This window comes from Bombina bombina, chromosome 8, assembly GCF_027579735.1.
Source record: "Bombina bombina isolate aBomBom1 chromosome 8, aBomBom1.pri, whole genome shotgun sequence".
NCBI classification, from domain to species: Eukaryota; Metazoa; Chordata; class Amphibia; order Anura; family Bombinatoridae; genus Bombina; species Bombina bombina.
In genome coordinates, this window is record NC_069506.1 from 221,725,744 (window position 1) to 221,748,197 (window position 22,454).

The 22,454-nt window shown below is 40.1% G+C and overlaps 1 long non-coding RNA gene across 1 annotated transcript in view; it reads left to right on the forward strand.

Annotated features, from left to right (window-relative positions):
• Positions 1–1,058: 1,058 nt before the first annotated feature.
• LOC128638130 (uncharacterized) overlaps positions 1,059–22,454 on the forward strand; it is a 37,851-nt gene continuing 16,455 nt past the window's right edge. The window contains exon 1 of the long non-coding RNA XR_008399049.1: positions 1,059–1,138. This is a non-coding gene — a long non-coding RNA (uncharacterized LOC128638130). The remainder of the gene's footprint in view (positions 1,139–22,454) is intronic.

Sequence of the window (22,454 nt, forward strand, 5' to 3'; positions counted from 1 at the left end):
GTGAGGTTGGCATGCAGTGAGGTAGTATAGTGAGGTTGGCATGCAGTGAGGTAGTATATAGAGGTAGTACAGTGAGGTACTATAGTGAGGTTGGCATGCAGTGAGGTAGTATAGTGAGGTTGGCATGCAGTGAGGTACTAAATAGAGGTAGTACAGTGAGGTACTATAGTGAGTTTGGCATGCAGTGAGGTAGTATAGTGACGTTGGCATGCAGTGAGGTACTATATAGAGGTAGTACAGTGAGGTACTATAGTGAGGTTGGTATTCAGTGAGGTAATATATTGAGTTTGGCATGCAGTGAGGTAGTATAGTGAGGTTGGCATGCAGTGAGGTACTATATAGAGGTAGTACAGTGAGGTACTATAGTGAGGTTGGTATTCAGTGAGGTAATATATTGAGTTTGGCATGCAGTGAGGTAGTATAGTGTGATGGTTAGTTAAATCTGCAATAAAGAGGTTTAGGTGTGAACCACAGCTGCTGAGAAATATGTAAGTGGTGTGATGTAGCAAGGATAATATGGGGAAGAAACATAAATTACATTCCATGTAATATGAAAACCCACATAATATCTCAGCTAGTTAATATATGGTAACAATGCTGCTATTATTTTAAGGCTGCTTCTTATGGTACTGTTCGCAACTTATGCAGCAAAAATAAAGACAACAAAATACCAGAGTGATTGCACTTATCAAGATATGATAAAGGTAAGTAAGGTTAAAGACAGTACCAGGAGGTACTAAGCAGAATTAACGGAATAAGGGAGAAGGCAAATGTCAGAGAAACTCCGTTAAATAAGAAGATATATCAGACACAAGATGTTCGTTGGTATTATGTACATAATATATATTTGCTTACTCATGAGTGTGGAGAAGAAGGTAGCAAGTTACCTAAGTAGAAGCACAGCGGCTGTAACAGGTCTGTTTGAGAGCGGAGACCCGAAGAAATGGTGGAGCTGCAGCGTGGTGATGGCGTGTGACATCACCGCAAGGAGTTCCGATGAGAGAAACAGCTGACAGGATCAGAGCGTACTCGGTTCAGTCTTACAGTGCTAGGACTAGAGAATCAGGAATTCACAAGAGAGGCTAAGGGAGGAGACTGTAGAATGATTACCACGGTCCAATACCAAGCACTGTGGAAGGTGAGAGGTGACTTTTTATAGAGCTGTAGAACATGTTTTGTTATTTAAAGGCACAGTAACTGATACAGAGGTATATATGTATAGCACTTGCAAGGAGATCATGACATATAGTGAGGTTGGCATGCAGTGAGGTAGTATAGTGAGGTTGGCATACAGTTAGGTACTATAGTAAGGTTGGCATGCAGTGAGGTAGTATAGTGAGGTTGGCATGCAGTCAGGTACTATAGTGAGGTTGGCATGCAGTGAGGTAGTATATAGAGGTATTACAGTGAGGTACTATAGTGAGGTTGGCATGCAGTGAGGTAGTATAGTGAGGTTGGCATGCAGTGAGGTAATATAGTGAGGTTGGCATGCAGTGAGGTAATATAGTGAGGTTGGCATACAGTGAGGTACTATAGTAAGGTTGGCATGCAGTGAGGTAGTATAGTGAGGTTGGCATGCAGTCAGGTACTATAGTGAGGTAGTATATAGAGGTATTACAGTGAGGTACTATAGTGAGGTTGGCATGCAGTGAGGTAGTATAGTGAGGTTGGCATGCAGTGAGGTAATATAGTGAGGTTGGCATGCAGTGAGGTAATATAGTGAGGTTGGCATACAGTGAGGTACTATAGTAAGGTTGGCATGCAGTGAGGTAGTATAGTGAGGTTGGCATGCAGTCAGGTACTATAGTGAGGTTGGCATGCAGTGAGGTAGTATATAGAGGTATTACAGTGAGGTACTATAGTGAGGTTGGCATGCAGTGAGGTAGTATAGTGAGGTTGGCATGCAGTGAGGTAATATAGTGAGGTTGGCATGCAGTGAGGTAATATAGTGAGGTTGGCATACAGTGAGGTACTATAGTAAGGTTGGCATGCAGTGAGGTAGTATAGTGAGGTTGGCATGCAGTCAGGTACTATAGTGAGGTAGTATATAGAGGTATTACAGTGAGGTACTATAGTGAGGTTGGCATGCAGTGAGGTAGTATAGTGAGGTTGGCATGCAGTGAGGTAATATAGTGAGGTTGGCATGCAGTGAGGTAATATAGTGAGGTTGGCATACAGTGAGGTACTATAGTAAGGTTGGCATGCAGTGAGGTAGTATAGTGAGGTTGGCATGCAGTCAGGTACTATAGTGAGGTTGGCATGCAGTGAGGTAGTATATAGAGGTATTACAGTGAGGTACTATAGTGAGGTTGGCATGCAGTGAGGTGGGCACCTCCCTGAAATTAGTTTTTGCAGGTTGGGAAGTCTGCGTGTGTCTTTAGTACTCTATGGCAGCAGTGTTTTGCAACATTATTTGTTACTTTGTTATACAATGTTGTATTGCGCTCAACTTGTAATACCAGCGCACATTTGCGTGTGCTGGTATTACTGAGTGGAGCGCAAATATCGCACTCGTGTAAGCGCTATTTTGCACTCCACTCGTAATCTGGCCCTATATATATATTAAAGGGACAGTCTAACCTTGGTCATCTTAAAGTCTCACTTTAGATTAAGCTGCACACAGCCTCCTGCACCTTTTCTATATCATGCAGCAGGAATGGTAAAAAAATATTTTAAAATGAATATAATTTCTGGTCACTTGACTGTACTGAAAAGGCTGCCAAGCTCATCCCACTGATGATATCATTATCTGGGCTGCATATGGCATCCAATCACAAAGGCTCACTAGTTACAAAAGACTCACTAGTTGGATTCAATAGACTGTCAGTGCTATTCAGCAGAGTGCATAGATGCAACACAGACCGTGATGTTATCAGTGGGATGAGCTTGGCAGCCATTTCAAACTGGCCAGATACAATATTCATTTTAAAATAACCTTTTTACTGTTCCTGCTGCATGATATAGAGAGGGTGCAGGAGGCTACATCTTAATCTAAGGTAAGACTTTAAGATGACTAAGGTGTAGACTGTTCCTTTAAGTGTGTAATAATAAACCAGCTGTGATTTTAATATTGCACTTATGTCACTTGCAACACTTCAAAGGATGACTATTGCCACAACATTTCAGTTCCTGATAGGGTTGTCAGGTGTTAGTCCAGTAAAATATCTTAAAAAATTAGTCACTTAACTGATGGAGTCTGATCTGAAATCTGACTCTGGCATATTGATGATAAACTTCCTTAGCTGTAGGTCTGATCAGAAGTCTGATATAGGCATATAACTGAAAGAGGATGTAGGCAATGGGGACTGTTCCAAAATCCAGCATGGAAGACAGTTGGCAAAGCTAGAAATAGCAAAACTTCAATAGGAAAGCCTGTTTGCATGTGCTGTAGGAGTGCTCCCCCTACTGGTAAAATGTTCACATACAAAATCTATAAACAAGATTACGCAATCTAGAGCTCTCATTTTAATGTGCTGTGAAGCAGCTGTGCGCTTTGCCTTCTAGAAGTGCCACCTTTTATATATATATATATATATATATATATATACTGTGTGTGTGTGTATATATATATATATATATATATATATATGGGGCTAGAATAATGCTTGAGTGCAACACAAAATAGCACTGGAAAATGTAACTCTCATATTTATACATATTAAGGCCTAGATTACAAGTGGAACGCTCTTGATAGTAGCAAAGGGTGTGTTACCCATATTTTGGCCCTGTGCTAACAATAACGCACAATCTGGTATTACAAGTCAATGGTAAAAAAAGTTTTAAGAGAGAATATTAGCATGGCTGAAATATATATATATATATATATATATATATATATATATATATATATATATATATATATATATATTCCAAATGACAGCATTCAGGGTGTTTGGTGAAATTAGAACATCAGGAACTCCAGGATTTTAAAGGTAAAAATAATCTTTATTAGTATATAAAGTTAAAATTCCAAAATAAGGGCACAGCACACACAACACTGTACACAGTGCATATATATATACACTAGCTGTTGCTCGTGGCTTCGCTCGCGTGGAGTTTGTGATTTGTAAAAAATAGTGAAAAACCTGACCACTCGCAATGACATGTGCCCTCACGTGTGTGCCCGTTCAGGTTGCACACTCGCTGACATGAACTTCTTGAGTTTTCGTTAATTCTCGGTGTTTCTCATAATGTAAATACCAATTTTCATATCTGTAACATCTTTGGTTTTTGAGATATAGGTATCCTCATAAATCACCCCTCTTTCGACCCCCCTTAAGTGAATGTTGGGGAAATCGTAAAACACGTGTTTCTTTATTTTTCAGGGAGAATCTAAATACCAATTTTCACGTCTGTAACATAATCGGTTTTTGAGATATAGGTATCCTTCTAAATCAGCACCCCTCTTTTCACCCCCCTTAAGTGGATTTTATTTTTGAGATATAGGTATCCTCATAAAAAAGTTCACCCCCCTTTTTCCCCCCCTTAGGGACGTAATTTCCAAAAATCCTTCCTTAGTGGGTGCCTATGTCATAAAAGCAACATGCCTTCCAAATTTCACATTCCTAGGTTAAACGGTTTGAGCTGGGCGTTGATGAGTCAGTCAGTCCTTTTTTTTTATATATATATATATATATATATATATATATATATATATATATATATATATATATATATATATATATATATATATATATATATATATATATATATATATATATATTATATATTCCTGCATACTCCTGCCCCTGCACACCCTTACTCCATTAACACCGCTGGTGACATCCACAATCATCCATTCCTTGCACACAGCGAACCTCAAATAAATGCTTCTTTAATTAATTCATGTTTACTTTATAGCAGTAAATTTCTGATGTTTCGGTCCCAAAGTCAGACCTTGATCAAAGTTACAAACAACTTATGGGAGAAACAACCCTGAGTTTTCTCACAACTGGTTCGCTATTTTAACTAAGTGCTCTCTGGATTTAAGGTTAATTGCTGTTAAGGAGGTGGGGAGGGGGATTAGCAGTTATTAGGGAAGATTCAAACATTTGAACAGCCTAATTTGATTGTACTTCTGGAGGATAAATCAGTTAATTGGTTAGAGAAGTTAACCACTGAAATAGATTAATTTATAGAGATAGAAGGTCAAAAATGTGATGTGCTTTTAAAATTGAAATAGAAGCATTTTTACAATATACTTCCAATATCAAAAATACTTCTAATAAAAATGATTACTGTTTCTGTGGCATATGCACATATCCTATGAGGACCTGTGCACCAGTATTTAAAAACCACACATTCTCAGAGGGTCAGCAGTAGCTTGTATGACACACATTACATCTTCAGAAGCAACACACACCACAGCCAACTAACTCTAAGCAGGCCTGGTATTTGAATACTGGTGCACAGGCCCGCACAGGATATGTGTGTATGATGCTAGAAAATAGTAATTACTTTTACTAGAAGCATTTTTGCTAATGGAAGTGCTTATACTTCAAACTGAAATGCATCCATGCACATTTCAATTTTGATCTTTCTATCCCTTTAAGAAAGATTTAAAGATGTTTAAAAAGAAGTTTTCAGAAGTTAAGAGATTATACTGAGCACAGGGTATATAGATAGTTAACAGGACAGGTTGACTAAGTTAGAGGAGGGGTGAAAGCACAGGGAATATATTAGAATTGCTGACACAAGCAACAGTAGTAGTAGTAGTGAGGGTGAAGAAATTATGCCCAGTAGCACTTCCCAGAAGTAGGTTTTTCATGGTGGTGCACAAAGCATAGATACAGGAAGGTCAGGAGGGGTGGCAGTAGGAACAGGATTAAGAAATGCTGAAAAAAGGGGGAACAAAAATAAATTAATAAAATTATGGAATTATTGGAAGACATAGATGTAGATACAAGTAACTTTTTGAGACCAGCTTTTCCTATAAGACCCATTTTATACTGCACACTGAAGGTACATAAAGATCTGGTAAGTTAATGAAGACCTCCACTATTAGATCTTTGACTTAGCGCACCTTTAAATTAGAGCACCAGCAGGAGTTATTCAGTGCACCAAGTTAGAAGTCAATTATGTAAGGGATTTAGCGCACCCACACTCTCTGACATACAGATGTTACCGCAACCTTGACTTTTGCTTTCAACTTGTTATATTAACACAAAAATAAAAGTTTATTTATTTAATCCCTTAAGCCACTAGGATGTAGGTACTACATCCCAGGGTAGTTTGCCTAGTGTACCCTGTAGATGTAGTACCTACTTCCTCCCTTCTGCCTCATGCTGCAGTCCATACAGGGCTGAAACGCGTAGATGACTTAACCTTTATTCAGCAGAGTGATCTAGTGATTTTTGCTTTTCACCCTTTAACATCACTGTGGCACTGACTGTTCACCTACATCGTTAAGTGTGGCAGAGTGAAGCTGACTGTGCTAATATACCTTCAAGCCATTATAATCATCCACTGGGGAGCCCACTACAGAAGTTATAAATTATACATTGAAGAAACTGGCCACAAGGAGGTAGATTTATAATATGTCGGATGGACATATGTATATCCGCTGTAGCAGACCATGTCCGCATGACATTGCTAAATGCTGACAGCATACACTGTCGGCATTTAACATTGCACAAGCATTTCTGGTGAAATGCTTGTGTAATGCAGCCCCCTGCACATTTGCGGCCAATCGTCCGCTAGCAGGGGGTGTCAATCATCCCAATTGTATCCGATCTGGATGATTGCAGTCTGCCACCACCTGGTTTTACGACCACTGCTTCTCAACTTAAAGGGACAGTCAAGTCCAAAAAAACTTTAATTTTTCAAATAGGGCATGTAATTTTAAACAACTTTCCAATTTACTTTTATCAACAATTTTGCTTTGTTCTCTTGGTATTCTAGTTGATAGCAAACCTAGGAAGGCACATATGATAATTTCTAAGCCCTTGAAGACTGCCTCTATTTTATTTACTTTTCACAGCAGGGGAGAGCTAGCTCATGTAGGCCATATAGATAGCATTGTGATCACGCCCGTGGCTAGTGGCAGACACTGCACTAATTGGCTAAAATGAAAGTCAATAGATAATAACTAAAAGTCATGTGATTAGGGGCGGTCAGAAGATGCTTAGATACAAGTTAGTCACAGAAGTAAAAAGTGTATTAATATAACAGTGTTGGTTTTGCAAAACTGGGGAATGTGTAATAAAGGGATTATCTATCTTTTTAAACAACAAAAATTCTGGTGTTGACTGTCCCTTTAAGTTTCAGGTGGACCTGAACCTTTGGGGGTAGGTTGCAGCATCCGCTGCTTGATAATTCTACCCCAAAGTGTTAAAAGGAGCCGGTAACATTTCTTAGAGGAACGTCCTCCCGTTGGCTGGTTACTAAGTATTAGGAAGAGCCGGTAACTACGTTTCAAAGAAGGCGTCCTTCTTTTGGCTGAAACAGGTGACGTGATCGAAGACATGCTCACAAACAGATTGTAACGATAGTGGACGAATAGCTGTACAGACCACTTCACATTCTAGCACATCAGCATTCTCCTTACACTACTTATAATGGAGCCATCATTCCTCACACTTTGTGAACACTTTGTTATCATATCCTAGACTTGTAAAACACTTCTGCACAAGAGAAAAACACTGAATATATAATAAAACACATGGATAGATATATAATAAAATACAGGATTAATTTTATTCTCTAGGGATAAAAGTTAGCCGTATAATGATTAAATGTGTGTGTCTGTGAAGCTAAAAAATGTTGAAAGTAAAAAAAAGTTTTTCTCATAAATTGAAAGAAAAAAACTTAAAAGATTAGCAGAAGAATCAAACTGAAACAGCTGCACAAAGAACTTTTCTACCAAAGACTGCTTCAGAAGAAGCAAATACATCAAAATGGTAAAATTTTGCAAATGTATGAAAAGAAGACTAAGTTGCTGCTTTGCAAATCTAATCAACTGAAGCTTCATTCTTAAAAACCCAAGAAGTGGAGACTGATCTAGTAGAATGAGCTGTGATCCTCTGAAGCGGGGACTGTCCCGCCTCCAAATAAGCTTTATGAATCAAAAGCTTCAACCAAGATGCCAAAGAAATGGCAGAAGTTTTCTGACATTTCCTAGAACCAGAGAAGATAACACATAGACTAGAAGTCTTCCTGAAATCTTTAGTAGCTTCAACATAATATGTCAAAGCTCTTACAACATCCAAAGAATGTAAAAATCTTTCAAGAGCATTTTTGGGATTAGGACACAAGGAAGGAACAACAATTTCCCTACTAATGTTGTTAGAATTCACAACCTTAGGAAGAAATTTAAACGAAGTCCGCAAAACAGCCTTATCCTGATGGAAAATCAGAAAAGGAGACTCACAAGAGAGGGCAGACAATTCGGAAACTCTTCTAGCTGAAGAGATAGCCAAAAGAAACAACACTTTCCAAGAAAGTAGTTTAAAGGGACAAAATAAACTTTCATGATTCAGATAGGGCATGTAAGTTTAAACAATTTTCCAATTTACTTTTATCACCAATTTTGCTTTGTTCTCTTGGTATTCTTAGTTGAAAGCTTATCCTAGGAGGTTCATATGCTAATTTCTAAGACAGTGCAGGCCGCCTCTTCTCTCAAGGCATTTTGACAGTTTTTCACCACTAGGGGATTTTAGTTCATGTGTGTCATATAGATAACACTGTACTCACGCACGTGGAGTCCCTATGAGCCAGCAATGATTGGCTAAAATGAATGTATTTCAAAAGAACTGAAATAAGGGGGGCGGATTGCAGAGGCTTAGATACAAGATAATCACAGAGGTTAAAAAGTGTATTTATATAATTGTGTTGGTTATGCAAAACTAGGTAATGGGTAATAAAGGGATTATCTATCTTTTAAAACAATAAAAATTCTTGTGTAGACTGAACCTTTAATATCCAAAGAATGCATAGGCTCAAAAGGAGGAGCCTGCAAAGTCTTCGAAACCAAATTAAGACTCCAAGGAGGAGAGATTGATTTGATAACAGGCTTGATACGAACCAAAGCCTGAACAAAACAGTGAATATCAGGAAGCTTAGCAATTTTTCTATGAAATAAAACAGAAAGAGCAGAGATTTGTCCATTCAAAGTACATGCAGACAAACCTTTATCCAAACCATCCTGAAGAAACTGAAAAAAAAGAAAAATTCTAGGAATTCTAAAAGAATGCCAGGAAAATTTATGAGAACATCATGAAATATAGGTCTTCCAAACTCAAAAATAAATCTTCCTTGAAACAAACTTACGAGCATGTAGCATAGTATTAATCACTGAGTCAGAGAAACCTCTATGACTAAGCACTACGTGTTCAATTTCCATACCTTCAAATTTAACGATTTGAGATCCTGATGGAAAAATGGCCCTTGAGACAGAAGGTCTGGTCTTAGAGGAAGTGGCTAAGGCTGGCAACTGGACATCCGAACAAGATCTGCATACCAAAACCTGTGAGGCCACGCTGGTGCTATCAGAAACACATACAATTGTTCCATAATGATCTTTGAGATCACTCTTGGAAGAAGCACTAGAGGCGGAAAGATATAAGCAGGTTAAAGCATTCACCATCTCCACCTGAGGATCCCTGGACCTGGACAGGTACCTGGGAAGTTTCTTGTTTAGATGAGAAGCCATCAGATCTATTTCTGGAAGACTCCACATCTTTACAATCTGACAAAATACATCCGGATGTAAGGTCTGATGGCTGAGATAATCCGCTTCCCAATTGTCTACACCTGGGATATGCACCGCAGAAATTAGTCGAGAGCTGGATTCTGCCCAAGAAAGTATCCAAGATACTTCTTTCATAGCTAGGGGACTGCAAGTCCCTCCCTGATGATTAACATAGGCCACAGTTGTGATATTGTCCATCTGAAAACAAATTAATTTTTGCTTGTAAATATACAAAATGTTAATTGTTGGATAAACCATATCTAGTCTGGAGGTCTTCGAATTATTTAATTTGAGTCCCTGTTTCTTCTAAAAATTCGTGTACATAAATAACTCCTAAAAGGAATAGTGGTAAACCATGCTAGGAAATCAGTATTTCCTATTAAGGGCAAACAAGTAGTGTATAAATTAGAAATACCTAACCATTTACACGTACACCTCCATGTTTGGAGGTTCAGCAAAGGGGGCAGAATCCTTCCATAGTTTATTGGCCTGTCTTACTGGCATATGTGGGAGCATAGTTAGAGACCAGGATGCCGCTAGTTCTTCTTCTAATGCCCATATTGTAAAGCGGCTTGCCTCACTTAACCAATCCAAAGAAAATTTACAAAGGGCCAACTAATTGTAAAGTTGTAAGTTGGGGAGACCCAATCCCCCTTGTTCTATCCAACTCACTAACTTTGGTGGGCCTATGCAATGTTTCTTCCCTCTCCAAATAAAGTTAAGGATTTTAGAATTCAAAAGATGTAAATCACTTTTCACCAAGAGAACCGGGAGCATCTAAAGAACTTATAGTAGCTTAATGAAAGCTGTTATTTTAATTAGATTCACTCTTCCTGACAGCAAAATTGGTAAGGGCTTCCAACTATCTAATTGTTCTATAATTTTATCAAGAAGGGGTCGGTAAATATAGGAATACCATAAATTAGGATTAAGTGATAATTTGATACCAGAGGCGTAACTAGAAACCACAGGGCCCAGGTGCAAGAATCTAAGAAGCACTCCCCCCCACCCAAAAAATTGAAATTTAATAAATATCTTCTTTTTTTAAAAAACATTTAACACAGAAAAAAAAATGTGGATCAGATTATATGTCTGCAAAAGGAGGTACCCTGTGCCCACAGTCTGTGAGATGGTCTGACCCCCTATTAGCTTGCTTGTGAGATCAGTGCAGCATGTGTAGTTCTCTAAGTGTGCTAGTTCATAAGTGTAGGGAGTTATAACAAGGGAAATATTATATATATATATAAAAGTCCAGTTATAGCTGCACTCACTCAGTCCAATAGCAACTGCCAGGGTGCTGCGTAGAAAACGTATAGCAATTTCTTTTATCCTTCCAAAGAATAAAAACACTGCACTCACCGGTATATACAAGCAAAGATCCAATTTAATCACATCACATTAGTATCAAAACATACAAATACCCCCAAACGTTTCGGTACTGGACTGGTACCTTTCATAATGGGTTTGAAATCCGTATCCAAATGTTCTCTTGGATACGGATTTCAAACCCATTGAGAAAGGTACCAGTCCGCTACCGAAACGTTTGGGGATATTTGTATGTTTTGTGATGTGATTAAATTGGATCTTTGCTTGTATATACCGGTGAGTGCAGCGTAATATATATATTATTATATACAGCAAAGTATACAGAACAGCAACTGGTATATTATTGGAACATATTTGGAACTCTGCTTACACTGCTCTCTATCTCCTCTCTCCACAGGTATGTGCATAGAACAGAATCCATTTTAACCCTGCATCTTACACTTTAACTGCCTTTCCCCCTACAATCTTTTATCTTTGGTATGTGCATAGAACATAATCCATGTTAACCCTGCATCTTACACTTTAACTGCCTTTCCCCCTACAATCTTTTATCTTTGGTATATGCATAGAACAGAATCCATTGTAACCCTGCATCTTACACTTTAACTGCCTTTCCCCCTACAATCTTTTATCTTTGGTATGTGCATAGAACAGAATCCATGTTAACCCTGCATCTTACACTTTAACTACCTTTCCCCCTACAATATTTTATCTTTGGTATGTGCATAGAACATAATCCATTTTAACCCTGCATCTTACACTTTAACTACCTTTCCCCCTACAATCTTTTATCTTTGGTATGTGTTTATTACCTTAAAATTTTGCTTTCTCTGTCTTCCACTTTGATAAGATAGGTGTCATATGCTTTGTCTGTTTAGGCCTTGTTTGATCCTGCAATAATTTATGACCTTTACTAATTAGAATCATGTGACTGTTATTACCTTTAAATTGAATACCCAAGCTTGTTACATCAAGCTTGCTTGTGAGATCAGTGCAGCATGTGCAGTTCTCAGAGGCCTAGATTTGGAGTTTGGCGGTAAAAGGTCTGTTAACGCTCCGCAGGCTTTTTTCTGGCCGCACCATAAAATTAACTCTGGTATCGAGAGTTCAAACAAATGCTGCGTTAGGCTCCAAAAAAGGAGCGTAGAGCATTTTTACCGCAAATGCAACTCTCGATACCAGAGTTGCTTACGGACGCGGCCGGCCTCAAAAACGTGCTCGTGCACGATTCTCCCATAGGAAACAATGGGGCTGTTTGAGCTGAAAAAAAACCTAACACCTGCAAAAAAGCAGCGTTCAGCTCCTAACGCAGCCCCATTGTTTCCTATGGGGAAACACTTCCTACGTCTGCACCTAACACTCTAACATGTACCCCGAGTCTAAACACCCCTAACCTTACACTTATTAACCCCTAATCTGCCGCCCCCGCTATCGCTGACCCCTGCATATTTTTTTTAACCCCTAATCTGCCGCTCCGTAAACCGCCGCAACCTACGTTATCCCTATGTACCCCTAATCTGCTGCCCTAACATCGCCGACCCCTATATTATATTTATTAACCCCTAATCTGCCCCCCTCAACGTCGCCGACACCTGCCTACACTTATTAACCCCTAATCTGCCGAGCGGACCTGAGCGCTACTATAATAAAGTTATTAACCCCTAATCCGCCTCACTAACCCTATCATAAATAGTATTAACCCCTAATCTGCCCTCCCTAACATCGCCGACACCTACCTTCAATTATTAACCCCTAATCTTCCGATCGGAGCTCACCGCTATTCTAATAAATGGATTAACCCCTAAAGCTAAGTCTAACCCTAACACTAACACCCCCCTAAGTTAAATATAATTTTTATCTAACGAAATAAATTAACTCTTATTAAATAACTTATTCCTATTTAAAGCTAAATACTTACCTGTAAAATAAACCCTAATATAGCTACAATATAAATTATAATTATATTATAGCTATTTTAGGATTAATATTTATTTTACAGGCAACTTTGTAATTATTTTAACCAGGTACAATAGCTATTAAATAGTTAAGAACTATTTAATAGTTACCTAGTTAAAATAATAACAAAATTACCTGTAAAATAAATCCTAACCTAAGATATAATTAAACCTAACACTACCCTATCAATAAATTAATTAAATAAACTACCTACAATTACCTACAATTAACCTAACACTACACTATCAATAAATTAATTAAACACAATTGCTACAAATAAATACAATTAAATAAACTAGCTAAAGTACAAAAAATAAAAAAGAACTAAGTTACAGAAAATAAAAAAATATTTACAAACATAAGAAAAATATTACAACAATTTTAAACTAATTACACCTACTCTAAGCCCCCTAATAAAATAACAAAGCCCCCCAAAATAAAAAATTCCCTACCCTATTCTAAATTAAAAAAGTTACAAGCTCTTTTACCTTACCAGCCCTGAACAGGGCCCTTTCCGGGGCATGCCCCAAGAATTTCAGCTCTTTTGCCTGTAAAAAAAAACATACAATACCCCCCCCCCCAACATTACAACCCACCACCCACATACCCCTAATCTAACCCAAACCCCCCTTAAATAAACCTAACACTAATCCCCTGAAGATCTTCCTACCTTGTCTTCACCATCCAGGTATCACCGATCCGTCCTGGCTCCAAGATCTTCATCCAACCCAAGCGGGGGTTGGCGATCCATCATCCGGTGCTGAAGAGGTCCAGAAGAGGCTCCAAAGTCTTCCTCCTATCCGGCAAGAAGAGGACATCCGGACCGGCAAACATCTTCTCCAAGCGGCATCTTCGATCTTCTTCCATCCGGAGCGAAGCGGCAGGATCCTGAAGACCTCCAGCGCGGAACATCCATCCGGACCGACGACTGAACGACGAATGACTGTTCCTTTAAGGGACGTCATCCAAGATGGCGTCCCTCGAATTCCGATTGGCTGATAGGATTCTATCAGCCAATCGGAATTAAGGTAGGAATTTTCTGATTGGCTGATGGAATCAGCCAATCAGAATCAAGTTCAATCCGATTGGCTGATCCAATCAGCCAATCAGATTGAGCTTGCATTCTATTGGCTGTTCCGATCAGCCAATAGAATGCAAGCTCAATCTGATTGGCTGATTGGATCGGCCAATCGGATTGAACTAGATTCTGATTGGCTGATTCTATCAGCCAATCAGAAAATTCCTACCTTAATTCCGATTGGCTGATAGAATCCTATCAGCCAATCGGAATTCGAGGGACGCCATCTTGGATGACGTCCCTTAAAGGAACAGTCATTCGTCGTTCAGTCGTCGGTCCGGATGGATGTTCCGCGCTGGAGGTCTTCAGGATCCTGCCGCTTCGCTCCGGATGGAAGAAGATCGAAGATGCCGCTTGGAGAAGATGTTTGCCGGTCCGGATGTCCTCTTCTTGCTGGATAGGAGGAAGACTTTGGAGCCTCTTCTGGACCTCTTCAGCACCGGATTATGGATCGCCAACCCCCGCTTGGGTTGGATGAAGATCTTGGAGCCAGGACGGATCGGTGATACCTGGATGGTGAAGACAAGGTAGGAAGATCTTCAGGGGATTAGTGTTAGGTTTATTTAAGGGGGGTTTGGGTTAGATTAGGGGTATGTGGGTGGTGGGTTGTAATGTTGGGGGGGGGTATTGTATGTTTTTTTTTACAGGCAAAAGAGCTGAAATTCTTGGGGCATGCCCCGCAAAGGGCCCTGTTCAGGGCTGGTAAGGTAAAAGAGCTTGTAACTTTTTTAATTTAGAATAGGGTAGGGAATTTTTTATTTTGGGGGGCTTTGTTATTTTATTAGGGGGCTTAGAGTAGGTGTAATTAGTTTAAAATTGTTGTAATATTTTTCTTATGTTTGTAAATATTTTTTTATTTTCTGTAACTTAGTTCTTTTTTATTTTTTGTACTTTAGCTAGTTTATTTAATTGTATTTATTTGTAGGAATTGTGTTTAATTAATTTATTGATAGTGTAGTGTTAGGTTAATTGTAGGTAATTGTAGGTAGTTTATTTAATTATTTTATTGATAGGGTAGTGTTAGGTTTAATTATAACTTAGGTTAGGATTTATTTTACAGGTAAATTTGTTATTATTTTAACTAGGTAACTATTAAATAGTTCTTAACTATTTAATAGCTATTGTACCTGGTTAAAATAATTACAAAGTTGCCTGTAAAATAAATATTAATCCTAAAATAGCTATAATATAATTATAATTTATATTGTAGCTATATTAGGATTTATTTTACAGGTAAGTATTTAGCTTTAAATAGGAATCATTTATTTAATAAGAGTTAATTTATTTCGTTAGATGTAAATTATATTTAACTTAGGGGGGTGTTAGTGTTAGGGTTAGACTTAGCTTTAGGGGTTAATCCATTTATTAGAATAGCGGTGAGCTCCGATCGGAAGATTAGGGGTTAATAATTGAAGGTAGGTGTCGGCGATGTTAGGGAGGGCAGATTAGGGGTTAATACTATTTATGATAGGGTTAGTGAGGCGGATTAGGGGTTAATAACTTTATTATATTAGCGCTCAGGTCCGCTCGGCAGATTAGGAGTTAATAAGTGTAGGCAGGTGTCGGCGACGTTGTGGGGGGCAGATTAGGGGTTAATAAATATAATATAGGGGTCGGCGGTGTTAGGGGTAGCAGATTAGGGGTACATAGGGATAACGTAGGTGGCGGCGCTTTGCGGTCGGAAGATTAGGGGTTAATTATTTTAAGTAGCTGGCGGCGATGTTGTGGGGGGCAGGTTAGGGGTTAATAAATATAATACAGGGGTCGGCGGGGTTAGGGGCAGCAGATTAGGGGTACATAAATATAACGTAGGTGGCGGTCGGCAGATTAGGGGTTAAAAATTTTAATCGAGTGTCGGCGATGTGGGGGGGCCTCGGTTTAGGGGTACATAGGTAGTTTATGGGTGTTAGTGTACTTTAGGGTACAGTAGTTAAGAGCTTTATGAACCGGCGTTAGCCAGAAAGCTCTTAACTCCTGCTATTTTCAGGCGGCTGGAATCTTGTCGTTAGAGCTCTAACGCTCACTTCAGAAACGACTCTAAATACCGGCGTTAGGAAGATCCCATTGAAAAGATAGGATACGCAAATGGCGTAGGGGGATCTGCGGTATGGAAAAGTCGCGGCTGAAAAGTGAGCGTTAGACCCTTTAATCACTGACTCCAAATACCGGCGGTAGCCTAAAACCAGCGTTAGGAGCCTCTAACGCTGGTTTTCACGGCTAACGCCAAACTCCAAATCTAGGCCTAAGTGTGCTAGTTCATAAGTGTAGGGAGTTATAGCAAGGGAGTTAGACAAAGGAGTGGACAACAGAAATAAGTACTTTCATATCACCAAACTGCACAAATGCTACACTTTCTAACGTCTGCATTAACCTTTTCCTCCCTTTCCTTAACGTCACAGCTCTTCCTTTCACAAACAGCACACATACAATTCATATTTCTCCTTCTCTTCTACCTTCCCCCCTCTGCAACACACATGAACTCTATTCCTATCTCACATCCCTCAGCCAGCCATTCTTCACTGATCCTAAACTTAAACACTCGCATATAACACATTCTCATCTCCTTTCGTTCACCACCTTTCTTCTTCTTGCAGCTGGGGATGTCTTGCCTAACCCAGGTCCACCCTCTGCTTCCATCAGATCACTATGCCAAATAACACCTCATATACCTTGCCCACGTAACCCTCAAAACCTCATTAACTGCACCTCTGTTAGCACACCCCAATTCTCGTGTGCCCTTTGGAATGCACGCTTTGTATGCAATAAGCTTACATCTATTCACAACCTATTTATCTCACGTTCACTTAATCTGTTAGCCCAAACTGAAACTTGGCTTTCCTCCTCCAACACAACTGCTGTAGCCTCTCTTGCCTATGGCGGCCTGCACTTCAGTCACACTCCCAGGCCAGGAGACAAACAAGGAGGGGGAGTAGGAATTCTCCTGTCTCCACACAGTACCTTTCACTGCATTCCTTTACCCCCTCTCTTTCCTTTTCATCTTTTGAAGTTCATGCTATCCGCATCTTCTCCACTCTGGCTCTTCGTGTTGCAGTTATTTATCAGCCCCTGGCCCAGCATCACAATTTCTGGACCACTTTGAAGCCTGGCTTCCACATTTTCTCTCTTCTAATGTCCCATCTCTCATCTTAGAGGACTTCAACATACCCATTGATAATCCTAACATGCCTGCTACCTCTAAACTTCTATCCCTCACCACCTCTTTTGGCCTGTCCCAGTGGACAACATCTCCAACCCACTGTGAAGGCAACTCAATAGACCTGGTCTTCACTAATCTCTGTGCCGTTTCCAACTTCCTTAACTTCCACTTTACTCTCTCTGACCACCATCTACTAACTTTCTCTTTTACTCTACCTGCTACATCTTTGCAAGCCCCCAAGAACCTGCTACCTTACAGGAATTTAAAGACTTGGATCTCACAGACTTTTCCGCGCAACTGAATCCTCTGCTTTCTGACATTTCATCCCTCTCTGGCCCAAACCTCGTTGCTTTACAGTACAATTCGGCACTAAAATCAACACTTGACATAGCTGCATCCTCCACTGTTCGTCGAACATCAATCACTTAACGGCAACCGTGGCACACCAAACAGACTAGATATCTTCAGCGATGTTCACGTGCTGCTGAACGGCAGTGGAGGAAATCACGCACCTGTGCTGATTTCTGGCATTATAAATTCATCCTTAAGTCCTACAACTCTGCGCTCAGCCTGGCCAAACAAGTCTATTTTTCCTCCCTTGTGTCATCTCATGCATCCAACCCCAGAAAGCTGTTCTCAACCTTTAACTCCCTTCTACATCCGCCTGCACCCCCGCCCACTACCAACATCACTGCTCAGATTATTGCTGATCACTTCAAAAATAAAATTGACACCATTAGGAAAGAGATCTGCACCTCACACCCTTCAAACCCAGCAATCCTACTTACCCCTTCTATTAACAAAAATCTATGCTACTTCCCCCCTGTAACAGAGGAAGAAGTCTCTGTACTCCTATCCTTGGCTCATCTCACAACCTGCCCACTTGACCCTATTCCTTCACAACTTCTTCCCTCTCTCTCTGCTTCACTAACCCCTGCCCTAACTCATCTCTTTAACCAATCTCTCACCGCTGGCACATTTCCGGATACATTCAAGCATGCGTCAATCATACCAATCCTAAAAAAGCCCTCGCTTGACCCCTCCACCCCTTCTAACTATTGACTGGTCTCCTTACTTCCCTTTGCTTCAAAATTATTGGAACGACTGGTCTACAATCGGCTAACTCAATTTCTCACAACTAACTCTTTACTTGATCCACTACAATCTGGTTTCCACCCTAAACACTCAACAGAAACTGCTCTTGCTAAAGTAACAAATGACCTGTTATCAGCTAAAGCAAAAGGCCACTACTCCTTACTAATTTTTCTTGACCTATCCGCTGCTTTTGACACAGTCGACCATCCTCTCCTCCTAAAAATACTACATTAATTTGGCATCCGAGACACAGCCCTCTCCTAGTTTGCCTCATATCTCTCAAACTGCTCGTTTTCAGTTTCCTTTAACAACATATCTTGCGATCCTATGCCTCTCTCAGTTGGAGTACCGCAAGGCTCTGTCTTGGGTCCCTTGCTTTTCTTTCTCTATACATCCTCCCTTAGAAAACTTATAGCCTCCTTTGGATTCCAGTACCACTTATATGCTGATAATACCCAAATCTATCTTTCCTCTCCTGATATCTCTTCCTCTTTACTCAACCAGATTTTCAACTGCCTCTCTGCAATTTACTCTTGGATGTCTTCACACTACCTCCAACTCAATCTGTCCAAAACGGAGCTGCTTCTTATTCTCCCCTCTTCAAGACATCCAACACCTGACATTTCTCTGACAGATGGAGACTCTATTCTCAACACCTCACCCCAGGTTCGCTGTCTTGGGGGTCACACTAGACTCAAAGCTCACATTCAACCGACATATACAAGTGCTTACCAAATCCTGCTGTTCACACCTACGCAACATTTCCAGAATTCGTCCCTTCCTTACTCAAAAAACGACAAAAATACTTATTCATTTGCTCATTTTGTCCCGCATTGATTATTGCAACCGACTCCTAAATGGCCTTCCAAAACACCGCCTCTCCTCCCTCCAATCTATTATGAATGCTTCAGCTAGACTCATCCACCTAAGTCGCCGATCTACATCAGCGATTCTGCTCTGCCAGTCTCTACACTGGTTCCCCATACACTCCAGAATACAGTTTAAAGTATTAACCCTAACTTACAAAGCACTAAACTGTCAAACCTCTGTCAACCTCTGACCTATGTCTCTCCACTCCTGTTATCTCTACGTCCCACTCCCGCCTCCAAGACTTCGCACGTGCGGCTCCTGTCCTCTGGAACTCTCTACCCCACTCCATAAGACTGTCTCCAACCTTGTATAGCTTTAGACGCTCCTTGAAAACCCACCTATTCAGAGAGGCGTACCATATCTTCTCCATCCCTCATCCGAACCAAAATAATACATGAACTGCCTGACTTACTACTGCAACTACAACTGATGTAACAAGCTACCCCAACCTTATGTCTCTGCACCCTAAACCTGTAGACTGTGAGCTCTCCGGAGAAGGCCCCTCTTCCTCCTGTACCAGATTTGTTTAGTTTTATGTTTCGTATTTTTATCAAAAATGTTGTCATTGTATACCCCTATCATTATACCCAGCGCTAAGGAATTTGGCGTTGCTATACAAATATAGTGATACTGTTTAACCCACCTGCACTGTATATAGTGAGTTAGTGACACAGTCTGTAATCTGCCGGTGAGATGGCTGGCCTAACCCTACCCACCCCAATACTTTATAAAGTGACCACAGTAGTCTGTGACATGGTAATCCTGAATTATTATGTACTTTTGGAAGTTCTACTGTACATGAATACCAGGTGGTGTCATTGGCGCCTATTTATCAAGCTCTGAATGGAGCTTGAGGGCCCGTGTTTCTGGCGAGCCTGCAGGCTCGCCAGAAAAAGCTGTTATAAAGCAGTGGTCTAAAGACCGCTGCTCCATAACCCTGTCCGCCTGATCTGAGCAGGCGGACAGACATCACCGCAATTCAATCCGATTGAGTAAGATCGGGTTGATTGACACCCGATTGGGTCTGCAGGGGGCAGCGTTGCACCAGCAGCTCACAAGAGCTGCTGGTGCAATGCTGAATATGGAGAGCGTATTGCTCTCCGCATTCAGCGATGCCTGTCGGACCTGATCCGCACTGTCGGATAAGGTCCGACAGACATTTGATAAATATCCCCTATTATCTTTTATAAAGGACCCATTTTATTTACTTTGTCTATTTTCAGGTACGTAGGAATTAGAAAGTAAAGTCAAAATTAAAATTCCATGATTTAGATAGAGCATGACATTTTAAAAATAACTTTCTAAGTTCCTTCCAGTTTACTGCGCACTCCTGAGTCTACCTGGCTTTACTCTTGAACAAAGGATACCAAGATAATGAAGCACATTTGATAACAGAAATAATTTGAAAAGTTTTTTTTTTTTATTTTGTTGTATACATGCCTTAACACAGATGTATTTTCTATAAATAAACCTGCAGATCTCCGTCAGAAGACTAGCACTGCCCTGTGACATTTAAATAGTAATTTTAAAGATTTAGCAAATTGTTTTGTACCCAAAAGCTTAATGTAGTAAGTTAAACATGTATTACGTTATAGAGTAATACACAAAATATTTAGAAATAAAGTATTTGGGAAAATGTTTTAATTTTTTTTTTTAAGCTGGGCCCCCTACCCGTGGTAGTCCTGCCCCGTTGCAGCATAAAGGTGAGAGACAATTTGACTTAGTGCATGTCTAATAGATTTATACTCATTGCTTTTATTAAGTTTTTTTACAGTTCATGCCAAAAATGCAATAGTAGCAAAATATGTAGAAATAAAATATTTGGACAGGAACAGATGATGTCCCCATATAAATCATGAATAAATTATTTTTTCCTAGCAGGTAGGGTAGAGAAATGATGAACAGGAAGTCAACAGACTGAGTGAATACAGCAGTTTCCAGCCTCAGATAACTAGGCTGCTATATATATCACTTACCAACAAATAGTGTATACAACACAAACATCCTACATAACCTTCCCTGTACCAGTGCTCTCACATTTTGCATGATCATTTCAATTTGAGAGATCGGTACCCATGTTCCTCCCGCTGCAAGTGAAACCAGGAATTTTCCCGCTATGCGACTGGACTGCCCCAAACCCACCAATAGCACACTCAACCCCACTTTTCCCATGACTGATCTTACTCATGACACACCCTAACAGGTCCTTTACCCATCTGTGCTACAATGTCTACTTTCACTTAACCTGGTTACTCCCAGCCTTCTAGTCCCAGATACAAGCTGGGAAATGTTGGTAGTTATGTTTCTCCTTAAAAAGTCCATCTGCTTGTTCTTGTGAATTGCAACCTCTTTTTTGCTAGCCCTTATGGTATTTTTATAATCTATAACAGACATCATGTGATTCAGAGACTATAGCATGATGATCACTTTATAGCTATAGGGACATAGCAATACATTTCTATAGTGAGAGATAAAAAAATCTTTTTAAAGTAGTCAGATCCCCAAAACTCAGCTGAAATATGGTTATCCCATAATATGGTCTGATGCCTTCTGTGTGGCTAAAAGAGCTGCCATACTTCTTAGATTCCTGCTTAGCAAGCACTGATGCATAGTCCCCTTTTTCAAATAACTTGGGCATTTCAGTCTATTAACAGGGGGAGTTTGGACAGACATATATATGTTATTATATATATATGTGTTTAGTTGACATCTTATACACTTATCACTCAGTATGGATAACGTGTCAATATCCTGAGGGGTCCCCTTTTGGATCCAGATTCTGGGCACTGCATTCTGTCTCCTTTCGCATTGCTGTGTGAATCTTCTACATCTCCACATGCTGATATCACAGGAACCAGGAGGTCCCCTGCTAAAGCAGGAAGTCCCTTTGTTTGTGAGTCTGTGGCTGCAGGGTTTTTTGAAAGCCCATATCTCATCTCTCAGAATACTTAAAGGGACAAGAGTTCCCTTATTTCAAATGAGGGGTCAAGTGATCCTCTAACAAGTGGAGGGTGAGGGGATAGGGGATCATCCTGGTAAACATCACTTTAAGTGCATCTGCTGTTTTTTTGACAATCAACTGCATTTTACAGGTACAAGAGACCCCCTCATCTGAAAGAGATGGGTTGCATGCCACTGTAAAATTATCAAAAATCTGCAGTGTTTAAAGTGTTTTTACCCTGAGCAAGAGGGGTACACTAATGGGGCCCCTGTTTGTATTAGAGGGACAAATTACGGGGCCTATCTATCTAGCTACGTATGGAGCTTGACGCCCCGTGTTTCTG